Raw genomic sequence first — 19484 nt, 5'->3', positions numbered from 1 at the left:
GGGGTGGGAGAGTGAAAATTGGGTTTCAGTAGAAGAGAAACATAGTAAGAGAACTAAGCCTACATTTAGTTGGCTTAACCTCATGGGTGAATATTTAAGTAGATAGTATAGTAACTTCTGTAGGCTGAAGAGCTTCAAAATAAGTCATTGGAATCAAAGTGCCAAGACAAAGGACACCTGTATATTCTCTCATGTTGGATAACTTGGGCTTAACTATTTCCATAAAGAGACCTTTCCTATTCATTGGGGACTTCCAGAAAGCCTGAATCCATTGAGGACACAGATCAGGCCTTGTGTTTTCAGTATGCAAAACAAGAGAAATTTCCCTGATTAGAACTAACTAAGTCTCTGAAGAGCAACCACATATAAAATTTCCTTTTGATTCGTCTTTGGCCCAATTAAAATGGGCTGTATTAAAATTTAAGTACGGTTTCTAAACCATATACAAACCATTAAATTTGCTGGAATAATGAAGCCAACCAATTTTATTCCTCTTTAATAATGCATTCCTATATTTGCTCTTAAGGTAAGGTTAGCATTTATTTATTGATCATGATGCATTATCTACACAGTGGAAACTACTAAGCAGTTTTCATCTCCTGTGATATTTCTAAATAATTCAGAAACTAATTCTTGTTTTGTTTCCCTCCTTAAAGTCTGTGTCTTTTTAATGTGCAAAATTCAAGTGACCTATGGCTTGATTGTTTCTATATTACTGCCTAGATTGCACAAATTGTATAAAGTAGCCCAAATGTGCCAAATTTGCAGACACAAATATCCCCTACCACTTCATTAGCACATTTTCTGCATTCGTACTATTCCTACCCAACTATTTAGGAGCAAAATAAAAGGACAGAAGATTCAATAATTTTCAACTAGCCTCTCTGTCAGAACACTGCACTGCCACCTTCTTCATGCTATACATAGCCAGGTTATCTTTAAGTTTCTCAATTCTCTCACTTTCCGCAAACCTCTAAAAGCTAGAAATCTTCTTGCTTCAATTTCAAACCCATTTGAAAATACCTTGGCCATATCAACAGTCTTGGTATCTTATTTGATCTTTCTTTGGAAACCAATAGTATGAATTAGGCTCATTTATCCAATAGAAATGATTGACAAGGGTGAATTACAGGCTCAGAAGTGCAGGATAAAGATGACCTCGAGGACGAAAACTAGCAGACAGTTGTGAGCTGTCGAAATCACACTGAAATTTCTGTCCTGTTAATTTCATATTTCACAACTCACACTGTGAAAATTACTTTTACTCAAGTTGTGATTTTCTTGAAGTCCTTCCTTGAAACCAGACTCTTTCCATTTCAAATCATTAGGCATTTAGATTGTGTTTACCATGCCCTACATTAGTGAATGCGCCCTGGAGTCAAAATGGGATGTTTGACAAGAATTTTAAAATCTGAGTTCTTCAGTGTCTTTAATCAAATAGCTAATGATACCCAGTATCATTAGGGAGTACTAAAATGTAAAAGACCTAGACACATTTTGGAATACGTGAATATTTCTTTAAAATAAACACATACACACACAAATGCAAAGGATCAATAAAAGATTAAATCGGCAGTTGGGCTCCCAGCCTGGCGCCCTCCAAACTTGGGCTTAATGGTTTCCCTCATTCGTCATAATCAGTAGAAACCTTGGGCTCTACTAGCAGAGATCTGCAATAGAGCAAAATCTTGATACATAAGGCCATATAGTATGAAGCTAATTGAAAGGACCTCCAGGATATTGAAACAAAAGCCATATAACGAATGATTGTTGTCCTTAATGTACTATGTTGTCTCTCATCTCCTTTGCTGTCTCTTGGTTATCTCATATTGTTATAGTATCTCACTTTGTTATCTGATATATTGAATTTATTTGTATTTGGATATTTGAAATTTGATAGGGAAGGGGGGAAAACCAAGACGGGTGGAGGTTGTGGGGGGGAGGGTAATGGGTACCAAGACATGTGAAAGGGTATCAATGTATGTGAATTAATGCACCTTCTATCAGGCAAATATCATGTAACCCTTTTACTAATTACAATAAAAAAAAGATGGGGGGAAAAAGTTGTCTAAGGAAAAAAGAAGATTAAATCGGTACACAATATTTAGATCAAATCAAGTTCTGACAGATTGGAGAAAGACATTAGAATACGCATACTGAATTTAAAAATAAATATTTGTGAAGGATTCTTACATCTTCATAAGATAGATGGTATAAAAGGAAAATGGAGGGTGAAATTTATCATACACTCTACAAAGGTTTGTAAGTAAGAACCCGTGAAGCTAAGTGATACTGTTCTTTAGCTGCTATTTCCCTTGAAATGTAAATGGAAATAGAAGTCTCTCTCTCTCTCTCCTCTCTCTCTCTCTCTCTCTCTCTCTCTCTCTCTCTCTCTCTCTCACACACACACACACACACACACACACACACGTAAAAGGAAGCCCCCCAACACACAAATCAATAAAAGTAAGTATCTGTGAAACCTACCAAGATTCTCTTTATCATGGTTCTTTAAATGGAGTCAGTTTCTGAAACATGATCTAGTTTATGATGAACCCCATTGTAAGCTCTAGATCTTTCTATCTGTATGACTGGTATTAAACAAACATTGTATACTACCTGATGTTATTATTTAACCAAAGGTCAAGTCTTTTTTTTTTTACTTCCCTTTGAACATGATTGATTATTTTTCTGTTGGCTTTGAAAAGTACTTGCTGCAAAAGTTTCTCCTCCAATTTTTTTCCAGGCAATTTTCTCCTGTTCATAATGTGCAAAATTGTTATAGACCTCATGTTGATATTTTCCTGTTTGCTCATCCTTGAACAAAGGAACATCTGCCATGCCCAGCGCTGGCAAACAGCAGGGTGTGATGACTGCACTTGACTCCTCCTTACTGTCCACATGAACATTTGTAGACGCTGTCACATGCAAGTGAAACACAGAGCAGGTTGACACAGCTCCTGGTTTAATTTTCTGAGTCTCACAGAGATGTATACAGTACCTTTATCTCACACTGAAGAGCATTTTTCTTCTTTTCTGCACTACCTCATTCTCTGACAAATAAGAAAAAGAAGAATGTGTCCCATTTCAAGTATTCCACAAGTAGTTGCTCCAGAGACAAGTTGAGGTGTTCTTTCAAAACCAGCCAGCCCCAAGGAACTCAGGTTCCATCTTTTCTCTCATTTGTAATAATTACTATATCTCTAAGATAATCTAAGCAGAGGATCCCAATAGTTCAGTAGTTGTGTACATAAGACCATAGAATGGTGCTAATCGAAATGAACTCCGAGACATGGAAACAAGGGGATTTGCTGTTGTTGTTATGACCGTTGCTGTTTTTAACATTCTTTGTGAAGTTCTTTCTTTTTCTTTTGCATTTTTTCTTCCTTTGGTTTATTACCTGCTGTCATTGTTTTTGAATCTGGTATCCTGTGTTTTGTACATACCTTTATCTGATTTGTGGAAGGGAAGGGGAATAGCATAATTGTGGCAAAAAAAGACAAAGGGTGAACCAATGTTTACTCACAAGACAATATGTTGGAAATAGACTTTCTAATCTAGGGAGGGGGACTCAGGTGGAAGGAAAGTGGGAGAAACATGAGGGAGGGGAAACAATATTCAACAATAAAGGGGCTCATTACATTACATACGTAACTGTATCCTCCCTGTGCATCACCTTCACAGCAAAATATAATAAAAATTTAAGAATCAATTATTTATTTCTACTGGCTCTTCTCTTCTTTCTGGACCAATTGTTTATACATATTATTGAAAACGTACCTTGAACACCCAAAGACAAGGAAAAAAATGACAATTCTGAATTCTATATGATTTTTAGAAGAAATTATGAGTTTGAATCCCTAAAATGGCTTCAGGTTGGATAAATCAAAGATGATGTCCAGTCTTACCAGTTACAGTTCATACAAATCAACAACTTTCCCCACCTCCACACACCCATCCACAAGCTGCTCAAAGGTACACTGTAATCATTTTCAAAGCTATCGTAAGTCTTGTTCTATCACCACATCTTTTCTTTGCCTTTTTGTTATTATTTCCTGTCTTAGTTGTACACAGAAGTTATAATTCAATAGTGGCCAAGTGGACTCAGAGGACCTTGTCATGGGCTTAGACTAGTGCTTTGTCTGTTTCTTCTGAATTACAAGTTTCAGTGGTAATCACAGGTAATGTTGATGGGAGGGCAGGAAGAGAGGTGATGGAAAGAAGGAAAAGAAGTTGGATGCATAGTTTAAGTATTGGATGTGTTCACTATGTAGCCATGGTATGTCGTGTTCAGTTGCAGACCGCATGTCTTGCAGACAGGATCTGTTATTTTCACATCACCTTTATGCAATGGTGCACTCATTTTCATTTTATATGAGGCAGAGCTAAAAAATAAAAGACTAAGGAGCAGTATTCCTAAAATCATGTAAGAGAATTAAGAGACCAGGATATGGAAACAAAAGCTATATAATATGTGCTGTTGTACTTAATGTATTATGTTATTTTCTCATCTCTTCTGTTGTCACTTGGTTATTCTCATATTGTTAAAATATCTTACCTTGTTATCTGGTATATTGTATATGTGTTTATTTGTTTATTTGAAATAGGAATGGGAAGGGGTAAAACAAGATGATGGGAGGAGGTGAGGGAGAGAAATGAGGACAAAAACATGAGAAGGGGTATCAATGTGTGTGAAGTAATGCACCTTCTATCTGGCGAGTATAACTGTAAACCCTTTATTAATTATAATAACAAATATATGAGAAAAATAGATAATTAGGAGAATACCAATCAAATTCAGCTAGGAAGTATTATTTAATCCTACCTTTTGGGTAGTTGTCCAGTTGTGCTTCTTCAAAATAAAGTTTATAATATGCATAATGAACATCTTGGCAAATGGCATACTGGCAAGATAATAACTATTATGTTAAATCAGTAATAATAGTCACCAATATGTCAATCTTTTTAAAGAAAGCATAATGCATGTAATATAGGTGATATATTATCTATAATGTTAAATGTAATAATATTCTTATTCTGCCATTCTTTGAGAGGAATTTAAAACAACAATCATGAATTACATATGTGTAACTAAATCAAAATTGCAAATTATCATACCTACAAAATGATATATTAATTATAAGAAGAAATAAATGCTTGAATGTAAAGAGGCAACTCTTCTTCCAATTTTCTTCTTTGCACCTGTTAAAATATTTAACCTACAAGAAGATTTATAAATGCTTGTAGAATAAACATACTATTTTTGTAAGTCAGGTTTTTAATGAAGTCTACACAAGCCCCATGAGGCAAGTTCAGAAATATTTCCCAGCTGTGATTTCCTTTAGCTTGAAACTCCTCCTTACACACATATACTTTTCTCTATGTATGGCTCATCCAGTTGAATAATTCTTCCCATAGAATGCAAGTGTTTCTGCTAATACTTAACCTAACAGAATGCATAGCATAACCTGAAAAAATTGACAGAAAATAAGAGCCTAGAACCTGCATTTTCTATTATTATAGTCAGTTGATTGACTTTTTCTGTAGCTGATATATTTTGTGAGTGGTTGCACAGAGGTGTTTTATTTTAACAACACTTTCTAAGTGTATTATGTCATGATCAGTGTCACCCCTTTTGTTCTCCTGCATTTCTCCCAATCCAGCATCCTCTCTGAGTTGCCAGTTCCATTTCTCATCTCTGCAGTGTATATTATAGATGAGTTTATCTACCTTTCCTCCCTCCATTTCCCTGCCCCTGTTTCCTTCTTCCTCAACAAATGTTCAATTTTCTCAATATTTACTTCATTAACTCAATGTTTTCCAACATTCTGACAATCAATGTCTTTGACATTGACAAAGAGCAGATACCCTGCATGCTTTAGTTAAATGTTTGTGCATGTATGCATACAACCAGCATCTGTTTACATATATAGACATCATTCAGATCTAAATTTCACAAAAAGGATTTTTAAGTAGCATATGATCTTTTCAAATTACATTTCAAACCTGTTTTCCCATCAATGTTCTAATCTATGGGAAACTTTACTGCGACAACCCTGCTTTAGTCATTAATTGTGCACATTTCCTTTTGGGCAAGTTTGTGTGATATTCAGCTCTATTGTACCTCTAGAAATTGTTCATCGTCTGTCAATGTGAGTGACATTGTCAGGACCAGACATTTAGAGAAATCTTTAATTAGGTTTGGGAGTATGTCTTCCTTATTCACTTTAGAAAATTGAACCTTCTTTTCAAACTCAATAGCTGTATCGCTAAAATGGGGAATATCTCATTCATCTTTAATACCTGAATAGCCAGACTTAATACCTGACTTAGTACTATTCACAGTCAAGTTCAAGCAGTTTTCTGGCTCCTATCAACCATCATGCACTTCTCCCTTGTCCTAAACCACTGCAGTGTCTTGTGAGAACATGTGCTCAGAAATACTGAATAGGTGATCCAATTCCTCAATGTGCTGTGATGCCTGGCAAGCCAGATGTACAATTTCCATCTTGTACTTTCAGTTATGCAACCTTATATACATTCTCTGATTTTAATACTCTGAGTACAGGTATAAAAGGAATGATGGAGAAAAAAATGCTGTGTAAGATGTCTTTAAACTTTGGCATAAAAATAACACATGGTAGCTAAAAATCTCCTCAACAGAAATTTACAAGATAGATTTTAGGATACTTGGATATGCCCACCTCCATTTCTCTACTTCCTTTTTACGTACTGCTTACATAGCATTCTTTTTACAAAATTTTTTGTTGTATTATCATGGTGATATCTAGAACAGTAACAATATTACATTCACAAAGTTGGGGTGTACATTGCCTCTTGAACATTATTACCCCTTTCCATGTTTTTCTTCCACTTTCCCTCCAGTAACCCATCCCAAGTCATCTAGCTCATTTCAAACATCTTGTTTGTGAATATCATGAATATATTGTCTTGTGAATATTGTAAATATCTTGGTTCACCCTTTGTCCTTTGTCTCATCATCATGTTTTTCCTCTTCACTTTCCTAATTCAAATAACCAAATAAATGTGTATACAATACATCAAGTACCAAAGTCAGGGATATATCATAAGGGAAAATATTTCAAAAGGATTAAAGAAATAAGTTCACACAGTATGTTAAAGAAAACAACCACAAAGTAGACCTCTTCTTTCTACATAGTGGATTTCATTTCGCTTAGCATCCACCTATATGGCCATAGGTATATAGCTTTTGCTCTAGACACATCCTCTCCTAGACACATACTAATTGTTATAAATGAGGGAAACCATGGAACCTATGTTGCTTTGGGTCTGGCTTACTTCACTTAATATGATTTTTATAACATTCTTATAATTTATAACTTGTCTTTAATTTTTCCCCCATATCCTAGTATCTGCCTCTTTCAACTTCCAGGATTCAAAAAAATAGAGTATTTTCCTATGTAATTATCTGAACAAGACCCTTCAAGGAACTTCAACAGCATATTTTATTTATGACATTTCCCTCTTCAATAAAACTGCAAGTACAGCTTAAAAAGAAAAGTAAAAATTAAAAAATAATAAAAGTTCTAAAAATTAAAAGAAAGAATGTGGTAATTTTCTAAAAGGGTAACAGCATAAAAGTATCTTGGAGAAGAGTTTCAAGGGTACTTATTAACTTCTAAAAAGGGTTAAGATAATGGTAAGGCTGTGGTGTTCCAAAGCAGTCAAGCTTGTAGTACAGGTACACAATCTCTCCAGCTGGCATTGACAAAACACTGAATAATTTTGTTGGACTCTTTGAACTCACAAATCAGTACTAAGGAGCAATCGTCTCAGGATGTATAATCTGTGATTTACAATGCTGGGCACCAGAAGTCCCTCTCCTTTCTGATCCAGTCCTTGCTGCTTCCTTTGTTGGCCTTTTATTATGGAATGCCCCGACCACCTATCAAACCTCAAGAATCATTTCTGGTCACACTCTAGCTGTATACATCTCAATTTTGGTTTGGCGCCTGTCTGAGTTACAGCATCTTCTACTGTTCCTGGCCCAGACATTCTGGAAGCTCTACAGAAGCTGGAGGGCTGGTTGTTTCCTTACATTTTAGTGGTTGCTATGGATAAACAAGCATTGTGTCAAGGGTATATCTTTTGGTGCTAAAGCCATCAAAATTGAAGTTTAATGCTTCAAGGTCATTATAAGCCTAAAACTGAATCATTTCAAGTAATTGTGAATACAGAATTCATAGTATTGAAAATTCCAGTGTTAATTATTATACCGTAGATTTCGAAATATAATCCATCATTTTCATCATTCAGTTTTCCAGACTCAGTACTTTCAGGTTATTAGCTAATTTACCATAGCTACTCACTCACTTTTCTCCCTTCCTCTAGTCTTACACATTCCCAAAGTCTCGTCCAATTAGCTTCCTAAAGGACCAAATCATATTGTTGTTACTCTCTTACCAAGTTAAGCATAAAAGTTTCACCAGATAGTGCAAGACACTAATGGCTTAAGAAATATTTATTTATGTGTCTATTTATTTATTTATTTTCAATTTCTACAACCACTCCAAGTGGATCTACTCTCACAAACTCTCACAGTTAGCAGAATGCCCAGTCCTCTTTTAAACCTAATTTTCTGGTAGATTGTCATTCTCCTTAATATGTCCATGATCTTTTGTATCTGTTTCTTCTTTCTTACTTGTCTTGACACCTCCCAGATGTGACCACCAAGACCTATTGTCTAGCATTCACAAACATGTAAAATATAAGGAATAATTATTATAAATAGGGATATGGCAGTTTTATATTTCAAATCAATTCATCATGTCTGTAGAAGCCATGTTGTAGCAAGATATTTTTAGGTTCCCTTTTTAATTGTTTGTTGGTATATTGCATGTGAAAATATGCTGAAGAACTTCTGGATCCAAACTATGTCAAATATGTCAACATCATTATCATCACTGTCAAATATCAGTATGCAATTTGTCCCCTGTCACTGGATGAATTTTTGATAGGAAATTATCTAGATTAGGAAGAGGTAACTATGTTCTGAAAATTATCCTAATTATAAGTTGATCCTCAAATTAAAGCTTATAAGAAGCTAAATTATAGAGAGGTTAAGTAACCTTCTAAAAATACCACAAGAACAGTAATGTAAATCCAAGACATTGAATCAATGATGACTCATTTTAACATCATACTATTCTGATTTTTAAAACCATTTTTCCTATTTAATGAGAACATGTTGGCAAAACTTTCTGAAAATTCTAAGACATACCACCAAACAATAACCAAATAAAAGAAGAGGGCTGTAACAACCTTATGTTTCCAAGCTGTGATTCTTAGATATTATTTTCAATTGTAATTTATCATTGGAGAGATGTATAGAGAGGTTTCACTTAACATTCGTCAGATAGTAGCTACATTACTTCTTTAATTTTGATACCACTTCCCATGCTTTTCTCCCAATTTCCCCCCCATTCCTTCCCAATCATCTTGGTTTTCCCTTCCTTTCCATAATTCAAATAAACGTGTATCTATATCTACAGCAATATCTATAATGTAGTAGGTAATAAAGTCAGATATAGTAACAACATGAGATAAACTAAGGAGAAAAGAAATAACTTCACATAGTATATTAAGAATAACAATCACAAAGAAAAACCTCTTGTATACATATTCTGCCGTTCATTTCACTTAGTCTCATCCTACATGGTCATTTACACATAGCTTTTAAACTAAGCTAGTGTGACCCTATGCTATGAAAATCCTAGACATACATATTGTTACAAATTAGAAAAACCATGAAGACAGTGTTCCTTTGGGTCTGACTTACTTCACTTAATATGATTCCTATGTCTTTCCATTTCCTTACAAATGGGGATATGTCATTCTTTCTGATGGCAACATAGAATTCTGTTGTGTATAAATACCACATCGTTGTGATCCAATCATCTGCTTAGGGGCATCTGGGTTGGTTCCTTATCTTAGTTATGGAAAATAATGCTTCAATGAACATGGTTGGTGCTGCTAGCTTTAGTATGTCCTTGTTTGTGGACATTTGGGTAAATGCTCAGGAGAGGGATTGCTGGTTCATATGGGAACTCTATATTTAGTCTTTTGAGGAACTGCCATACTACTTTCCATAGTGGTTGAACGAGTTTACATTCCCACCAACACTGTAGTAGCAGTCCCTCCTGGCTACATCCCTGCCAGCATCTGTTGTTATTAGATTACTTGATCATGGCCATTCTAACTGGAATGAGGACGAATCTAAAAGTTTTTTTGAATTGCATTTCTTTTATGGTTAGAGATGTTGAGCTTTTCTTTATGTGTCTATAGGCCATTCTTATTTCCTCTTCAGAGAAGTCTCTTATTTAAGTCTTTAGCCCACATTTTAATGGGATAATTCTTTCTTTGGGGATTTGTTCAATTTTTTAGCTGTGGATATATTTTAGATATGAGGCCTTTGTCTGTTATATGGTTAATGAAGATTTTCTCCCAATCTGTGGGCTTTCTATTTAACTGGCTAGCTATGTCCTTTGACATACAGAAGCTCTGCAGTTGAATGCAGTAACATCTGTCCAAAATTTTTAATTTGTTTTCTTTCTGGGTCTTTATTAAGAAAGTTTCAACCTGTGCCAAGGAGCCCTAGTATATCGCCTAATCCTTCCAGTAAACTTTTTAAGATATCTGCTTTTACCTCAAGCTGATTCATTTGAAAATGATTCTGGTGCAGGGTGACATACAAGGTTTCAATTCTAATTTTCTCCAGATGTTTCACCAATTCTCCCAGCACCATTTATTGAAGAGTCAGTCTTTCTTCCATCCTATTTTTTTTTGGGGGGGGGCTTCTTTATCAAGATTAGGTGTCCCTAGGTCTGTGGGTTAATTTTTACATCTTCAGTTCTATTCCATTTGTCCTCAGGCCTGTTCTTGTTCCAGTACCAAGCTGTTTTTATTACTACAGCTCTGTAATGTAGTATGAAATTTGGTATAGTTATTCTTCCAGTGCTGTTCTTTCTACTAAGGATTGTGTTTGCTGTATGGAGTCTTTCATAATTCACTACGAATTTTGGGAGTGTTTCTGCTATTACATCAAAGATTCATGTTTAGATATTGGTGGGTGTTACATTGAATTTGCAAGCCACCTTATGCAGGATTGCCATTTTCATGATGCTAATCCTTCCAATGCAGGAACATGGGAGAGTTTCCATTTCCTTAGTTCTGCTATAATTTCTTTTTTCAGGTTTTTAAATTTTTGTCATAGAGCTTCTTTACTTCCTTGGTTGAGTTAATTCCTAAGTATTTTTTATGGATCATGGGCTTGAATACTAGGCCTGGGCACTGTCCCTGAGCTCTTCAGCTTAAGGTTACCACCCTACCTCTTGAGCAACAGCCCATTTCCCATTTTCCAGTGATTAATCAAAGATAAGAATCTCACAATCTTTAGTGCCCTGGCTGGCTTTGAACTACAATCTTCAGATCTCAGTCACCTGAGTGGTTAGGATTGTAGATGTGAGCCACTGCACACAGCCCTAAGTAATTTGGGGGGGGGGGACTATTGCAAAAGGAGTTGCTTTGCTTATTTCAGCCTCTCTCTTCTCATTGTTGACATACAGAAAACCCATTGATTTTTTGAGGGTTAATTTGATGCCCTTCTTCTTTGTCAATGTTTTGAATCTGCTCAAGGAACTTGGAAATGGAGTCCATAGGTTCTTTACATACAGAATCATGTCATCTGCAAAGAGGGAAAGTTTTGCTTCATTTATCCCTATTTGTATCCCCTTCAGGCTGCTTCTTGCCTTATTGCTCCACCTAGGAATTCCAATACTATATCAAAAAGGAGTAGAGAGAGTGGACATCCTTGTCTCATTCCTGATTTTAGATGAAATGGTTTTAACTTTTCACTCTGAAGCATAATGCTAGCTGTAGATTTGTCATACATAGCCTTTTTTATACTGAGGAATGTTCCATGGAATCCTAGTTTCTCCAGAGCTTTAATCACAAAGGGGTATTCTTACTTATTCTTAAACTTACAATGCTTAGAAACAGCTAATTGATACTCTACCATAGTTAATATGTAGAGTAAGTGACCTATTTTATTTTTCTCTACTAGAATGAAATGTTTACTGGTTATAAACAAGAGTTCAGTGTAAATACCCAAGTGGAAATACAACTATTAATATCTAGTGATCTTCTACAGTGATTTATGGGGTGAAGGAAGAAATAGACTCAATGCTTTGCTCTTCTCTTCTGTGTTTCATATATTAGCCTGTGGCCATGCTTGAATACTTATTTATATTATCTTCCTAAAATATAAATGCAAGTATTTTCAACAAGTTAGCAGTGATAATTATGGGATGCCTGCTTCTGTTTTGATGTGTAGATTAGTCACTTAAGAGATTTCCATTGTTAAATTCCAGTGACCACCATCAAAAGACTTACAGTGATAAAAATTTTACTCAAGAAAGTTGTATGTGACTGCCTGATCCAATCAGGAAATTACTAGATATAATATAAGGCAAAGTTTGGTTTTTAAAAAGACAGGACATCAAATCAATTGGAAATACATCTGCTCATGGGGCTTAATTTTCTTACTTGTATCAATGACAAAGATGAAAATAAAAGAAGGAAGAAAAGGAGGGAATAAAGGAGGAAATGGCCTACAAGTGCCCATTAACTTAAAAATCTTAGTGCATTCTCTTTGCAATTTGATCACGTTAAAAGCACTGATGGCCAGAGCTCTTTAAACTATTTTAGACACGTTAGTCTGACTCAGTCATTTGAGATGCATCGATCATGTACGCTAAAACTACCTTTTGTTTTTTTAATTTCTGGAAGGCTTTCTAATTTAGTGGTAAATCAGCAAAGTTGTCCTCTTAGTCTCCTAGGCACGTTAGTTTATCTGAAATGCAGATGAAATAACTGGACGTACTCCAATTGTATTCCGATAGTTTTATTTCCCTCAAACATCATGAAGAGAGTATCGTAAAGGGCCCTCCTGCTTGCTAGCAAAGAATAGCATTGAATATATTTACTATATAGTGTGTGTATATATATATGTTTAAATGTGCTATAGACATATATGTGTGTAAATACACATATGGAATGACCTATGCTATTCAGACTGAGCAAGTATGCACATATATATCACCTTGTGTGTGTGTGTGTGTGTGTGTTTGTGTGTATAGAAAGAGAGCTTTCTGCAATATATATGGAAAGAGACATATATACAGATAGGTATAAATATATGCACGCATATAAATGTAGTGATTTTCAATCCTCCTCATCCTTCAGTTTCACTTCCCTCTCCCACCGAGATCTACTTAGCCATCTTTTAATAGTCATGCCGCATTTCTATTACAATTAAAATTGTTGGCTTTGGGATCCACATCAGCATCACTGACACCATCATATCCATCCAGATTTTAGGTCTATACTCCACATATGTTTTTTATCTTCTACTTTAAGCTTGACTCAAGCTTTCACCTACTGACCATATTTGCTCATAAGACCTCCATGAAAAAAGATTTTCTTACCCACCATTTTTCATCTGATAACTGCCTGATAGTAATGGTGTGGTTCTATGTCCATACAAACCTACTGGACAGGAAAGTGTCTGCCACTCACCACAATGAATTTGAACCTCTTCTGCTGACAAGACCTGCCTGGTAGCCACATCTACTCAAATCCTGGGTCTCATCAGCTGTGCTTAATGAACAGAAGTAATGGACCAGAGTTGATGCACTAACCCCAGAGCAGCTTGCATCAGCTACACACCAAATTGTTTTTTTTTCTTGTAGAAAATTGGAATATCAGTATCTTCTCTGAAAAGGTAGAATGTTGACACAAGACACTATTGTCACCACAGCATCATGCCACTGCACTGCAGCTGTGTGTTGTGTAATGCTGGGGAAGTTCTTCTAAGTTGCTTTGCAGAATGCTGCTCTGTCAGAACAGAAAGGGAACTATATTTCATGTCTACCATTCCCAAATATATATGAATTAATATGCACTAGTGATAAGAAGTAAGCAAATGCCACTGCATTCTACATCACCAGTATTAAGCTAAAAAGAATAGTTGGCATTCAGTAAATGAATAGCTCACGAACTACAAGTAGAATGAGACCAAATTTTCACCTATTATCTCCATGACATATGGTTTTGGAAAAAACAAAAGTGGATGTATAAGAAAAAGCAAAATCAGGTTCTCTCTCTCTCTCTCTCTCTCTCTCTCTCTCTCTCTCTCTCTCTCTCTCTCTCTCTCTCTCTCTCTCTCTCTCTCTCTCTCTGTTTCTTCCTTCTCATGTATGTGTCTGTATATATCACTATTCCTAAAATGAATAGCACTATGCTTGTGTTTGATTAAGGACTTTGATTGTAAGGAGAGAATATGGATAAGAAAGACAATCTTATTTCAGTTTACTCCTCTGACAATCATTCTTATCTATAGATTGATTTTTAGAACAAGGTCCTCAGTAATATCTGTTTGACCTATAGATATCCATAGATATTAGGAAGAAATTCAGAAACCATAATGCTTTTTAGACAATGTCAACAAGGTTCTAGGAAAAAATAAATAAAGCAAAGGAACCCCATAATACTAATGATATCTCCTCTTCCAAATATGATATGCACAACACAAAACTAAATAATAATTAATTCAGTCAAAAGATAGCATTGCAATGTGTCATCAGTCTGGAATCAAATATCCAAGTTTCCCTTCTAGTTCTGCCATTCAGAACATGGTAATGAGGGAGCTTGATTAACTTCAGAACCTCTATTTTCTTTTGCTTACAAAGTTAGTACTTGTATACTCTTGGCAAGGTTGCTGTGAGAATCAAACATACTGTTTCTGGCCTGTATTTAGGATCTATACTATTAATAACAAATTTGTCACTTATTAATAAAATAGTATTATAATGTTATTAATAAAACCCTCACTCCTGATTGCCATTCCATTCTACAGTCTGAGGTTTTTGAAGTTAAAGTACATTTCTTACTATTTGAAGTTTCAGAATGTCATGCCATGCCTAGAACCAACAGATCACTGCACAATTATTTGCTGCTGTTAACAGAAACAGCAGACAAAATTAGGACTTGCTTTCAGTGAGGCGGGAATAACAGGTGAATTGGAAGAGTGAGCTGAGAGCAGGCAGGTTTCAGGACAACTAGCCACATGAGAAACAGCAAGCAAGCAGAGGAAATCTTCAGAGGCGGTCAGAACAGGCAATGGAGGATGAGCCATAACAAACTTTTATGTGGTTTTGAAGACCAGAAAGAAGAAAGGGAATCAAATGCATTTGAAGGGATTAGAACAATCTGGCCTCTGACAGCTGACACCATATGCTCAGAGGGGAATCTTCTAAAAATCAACAATAATTTTCCAGGTAAAACACAGAATATTGAGTTGGGTTTGAATTTCAGATAAATAGTGAATATTTGCTGTTTAATATAGCCCAAGAAATCTATTCTGTCCTAACTCTTGCAATAGCTCCATCAGGCATGAATAAATGAAGCTTTTTTTTTTTTTTTGGCCAGTCCTGGGCTTGGGCTCAGGGCCTGAGCACTGTCCTTGGACTTTCTCAAGGCTAGCGCTCTACCACTTGAGCCTCAGCACCACTTCTGGCTTTTTTGTATGTATGTGGCAATGAGGAATCGAACCCAGGTCTTCATGCATGCTAGGCAAGCACTTTAACCACTAGGCCAAACTCCCAGCCCATGAAGATTTTTAATTCTGTGGAAAAAACACCATTTATTTCAAAATACAATAGAACAATGTACTTTTTATGAAACATACCTTCATTCCTGTGTCAAGATATGATAATATGCATTTCAGTTTTTCTTTTTAGATGCATACATATTTGATCCCTAAATACACCCAGCATAGAAAATGTATAAAATCTCATCCATTCTTATTCACTTATCTCAACTTCAATCTTTTAAAGAAAATAAAAATGAGATTCTGAGATATTTTTGTATACATTTACAATAAAGAAAATTTGTTCACTAGCTGAACTTTGTCTTAACTGATGTTCTGTTATTTTATTATTGAATCTGATAACCTCAAATTAGTGCGTGAAGGTTAGAATATCTCACTAAAGCAAGAACCACGGTGAACAAAATCTGAAAGCAAGACAAAGAAGAAGCCAGGGCAGAGATCCAGATCCTAGAATTTAAGCATCATCACAGGACTGGCTGACTCTTCAGAAGTGAGACTTAAGGATTTCTTCTCAGGTTTCCAATAACTTAAAAAGCCTGAGTCTGATGGCTGGGCACTTCCACTTATAAAATCCAAGGTATCCTATTTCTCTCTAAGTAGACAATGAGCTGGGGATAATGCTTGACTCTCAGACAAACCTGAAGATGTTGACTTGAAAAGAAACAGGTTCAGCAATCCAGGCATTAAATGTTTTCTTTTCTTTTCTTTTCTTTTCTTTGTCTTTCTTTCTTTCTTTCTTTCTTTCTTTCTTTCTTTCTTTCTTTCTTCCTTTCTTCCTTTCTTTTATATTTACCAATGTACTTATCTCTTTCTATATAATATATATTCTTGAAATTGGTATATATATGCATATATATATATTCTCTCTCTCTCTCAGTGTGTGTGGGGGGGAATGCGTGTGTGGCGGGGGAGGGGGGGAAGCGTGTGTGTGTGTGTGCTTGTGCACCAGTGATCCCTGCCTGTTATTCTAGCTACTCAAGAGGCTAAGTTCTGAGCAAAGTAGTTCAAAGCCAGAAGTAGAGCTACTGCTCAAGTGGGTAGAATAAAAAAGCTAAGCAACATCACCGAGCACCCAGAACCTGATATAAACTCCCAGTCCTAACAAACACATGTGTATGTGTATGTGAGTAAATGTATGTACTTAATTTTATGAGCTGTCCAAATCACATTAGAAATGACATTAGTTAAATCCAAAACACGATGAATAACAAAATGGAAGTATTGCTAAAAATAGAAGTATTGTCTAACTGAAGAAAGCTATGACCAAACTGAAAGATGGTGCCCAAATGAAATGTGGTAGCAGCTTGCTTTTCCTCCTAGCTGGATTGGCATAGTAGTTCCTCTGCGGCTCTGCCCCATCAAATCATGAACATTTTCTCTTTTGGAGTTTCTGATTGTACTTTGAAGCACATACATTTGGCAAGCTATCTTGAGTTAGTGTTAGTAAACCAGTTTTTCAGACAGTCACTGGAACTTTCTTTGGAAAGTTATGTTTAACTCCCAGGGGTTTTCTTCTGTAAATCTCATGTTCCTCAGTTTTAAATGTTTCTCAGTACAGTAAATATGATATAATTTATGTTCCATAAACTTACCTGAACAAAGCTGACAAAAAGTTTAATGGAATGCATTTAAAGAACATCACTGTTTTGTAAGTTACAGGACTTTTTTATTGTGTCAGAATATTTTTTACTACTAATTTTCCAGAATCAGTGTTATACAGTGTAGTTTTCTATTAAATACTACTGTAATTGACGCTGTCAATTACTTGAATGAGTCTAATCAGTTATACTGGCCAAAGGTTATACTCACCAAAGCAAATCCTTTTTTAGGAACCACTAAATTATTTCCCTTACAGTGTAAAATATTTCCACATGTTTCCCATTATTACAAATAGCTACATACATAACCTGCCTCTGTCCTGAAGGTTCATAGTGAGAATTATCTTTGGAAAATGAAGAACAAGTTTTCCCCTGAAATTGAATGGGTATAGATAGCAGAAAATCAATTACTACAACACTTGATGTTTTTGTTTCTTGAGTTGTTATTGTTTGAGTTTGGATTTGTTAAATGAAAACAGCAGAAGAGATTCAGATGGGTCCAAATGCACTGTCTTACTGCGCCATTTTACTAAGGTTTTCCACACAGTACAAAATTTAAAAAGGAGTCTGGGTGTTGTGTTTACCTATGCTCATTCATTCCTTTTGGTTTTTGTGAGAAATGCATGGAAATTTAGAAATAGTTCCTACATTGTGATTTTTCAACTCACAGAATCTCTTACGTTGCCTTTCTTGACAAATTATGGACAAGAAATATCTGATTCTACCTTTACTGGCTACAAAAGAAGAGTTTTAATTTATGAAGTGTTGTAAGAAAAGATTAAACAAAGAATAACCTGTTTTATTCACTAAAAAGAACTTCTGTTGTTACACCTCACCAATTATCAGTGTAACTAGAAGGATATGTGGTACAATGGAGTTTAATCTAATGTACAATAGCAAAAATGTCTTTCTACTTTTCTTCTGCTTCTTGAATTCCAACAGTGTGCTGACAATTGCAGGAATTCTTTCTCTTACAAGTTTCCAAATGCCCCCTCTACAAAAGGTGGGAAAAAACATGAAATACAAAAAATTAAAATGATTTCTTCAGTATCTCATCCATGTTCAGTTACAAGGAATGGGACTGGATTTTGAACCACAGGGGATCTAATACTGGAATTAAGTGATTTGGAAAGCCTGTGGCTGGGGGAGGAAAGCAGAACATCCAGCTTTTGCTGATAATTTTATACATTGCACTATAAAAGTTTGTTACTAAGAGAAAATAGGGTATTCTTTCATGGTTATGAAGCAATCTCAAATGTGAATATGCACATTCAGTATGTCCAATCCAGAAAAGAAAAAACTAACATAATTAAGTTACTGAGGTATAAAATGGCTTTCACATCCTTTGATTCACAAAACATTTGATGAAAATACTAAGCAATTTCACCCTATTTGTAAGAAAAATATCTTATTTTCTCTATTTGGTGTTTCTCTATTTTGACGCTACATGCTGCATACCACCAGATCATGTGCAAAAGATATCCATTTCTTCTTCTATCTGTACTTTCAATTACCAAAATGTCAAGAGTATATTCTTCTACTTAGCACTAACATCTCATAAAAATGACAAAAAAACCCACCCTGTACTCAGATAGCTCAACATTCTAACAGTGGTTGTGGGTGTCTTCCTGTGGTTCCTTTCTTATAAAATTAAATCAATATTCTCTCAATTATCTCCTGTGATCTACGAATTTCCATCTTTAAAAAAATCTTATACCAAGACCTGTATTCAAAATAAAATAGAAGAGGAAAAAAATATAACCTCATGTAAAATAGAGATATGATAGGTTGATAGATGACAAACTAATAAAATTATCGATAGCAAGAAAATGCTCATTTGGTAACAGATAACAGTGTTGTTTTTGGCATTTATAATTTCTATCTTTCACTGTCAACTTCATGTAGACATTTTTCTTCAGTAAAATCTCAGTTCCTTGAATTTCTTACATTGTATAGACTAATTTCCTCTCAGGTCAAACATCTGGGAAATACTCTCATTATATCATTATATCATAAGAACATGCTGTCATCTCAGTGGCTACCTGAATGAATCAATGTGACCTGATATGAACTTTCCCATGGTAACCGGGTCAATCCATCTGGTCAGCAGTGCATGCTTACTGTTCTCACACACTCCAGTCAAGCTGAACTTCACAGAAGGCTATGGAGTCATAAAG

Source organism: Megascapheus bottae, chromosome 1 (assembly GCF_031878675.1).
Source record: "Megascapheus bottae isolate mThoBot1 chromosome 1, mThoBot2.hap1, whole genome shotgun sequence".
Lineage (NCBI taxonomy): Eukaryota > Metazoa > Chordata > Mammalia > Rodentia > Geomyidae > Megascapheus > Megascapheus bottae.
This window is presented reverse-complemented; position numbering follows the sequence as displayed.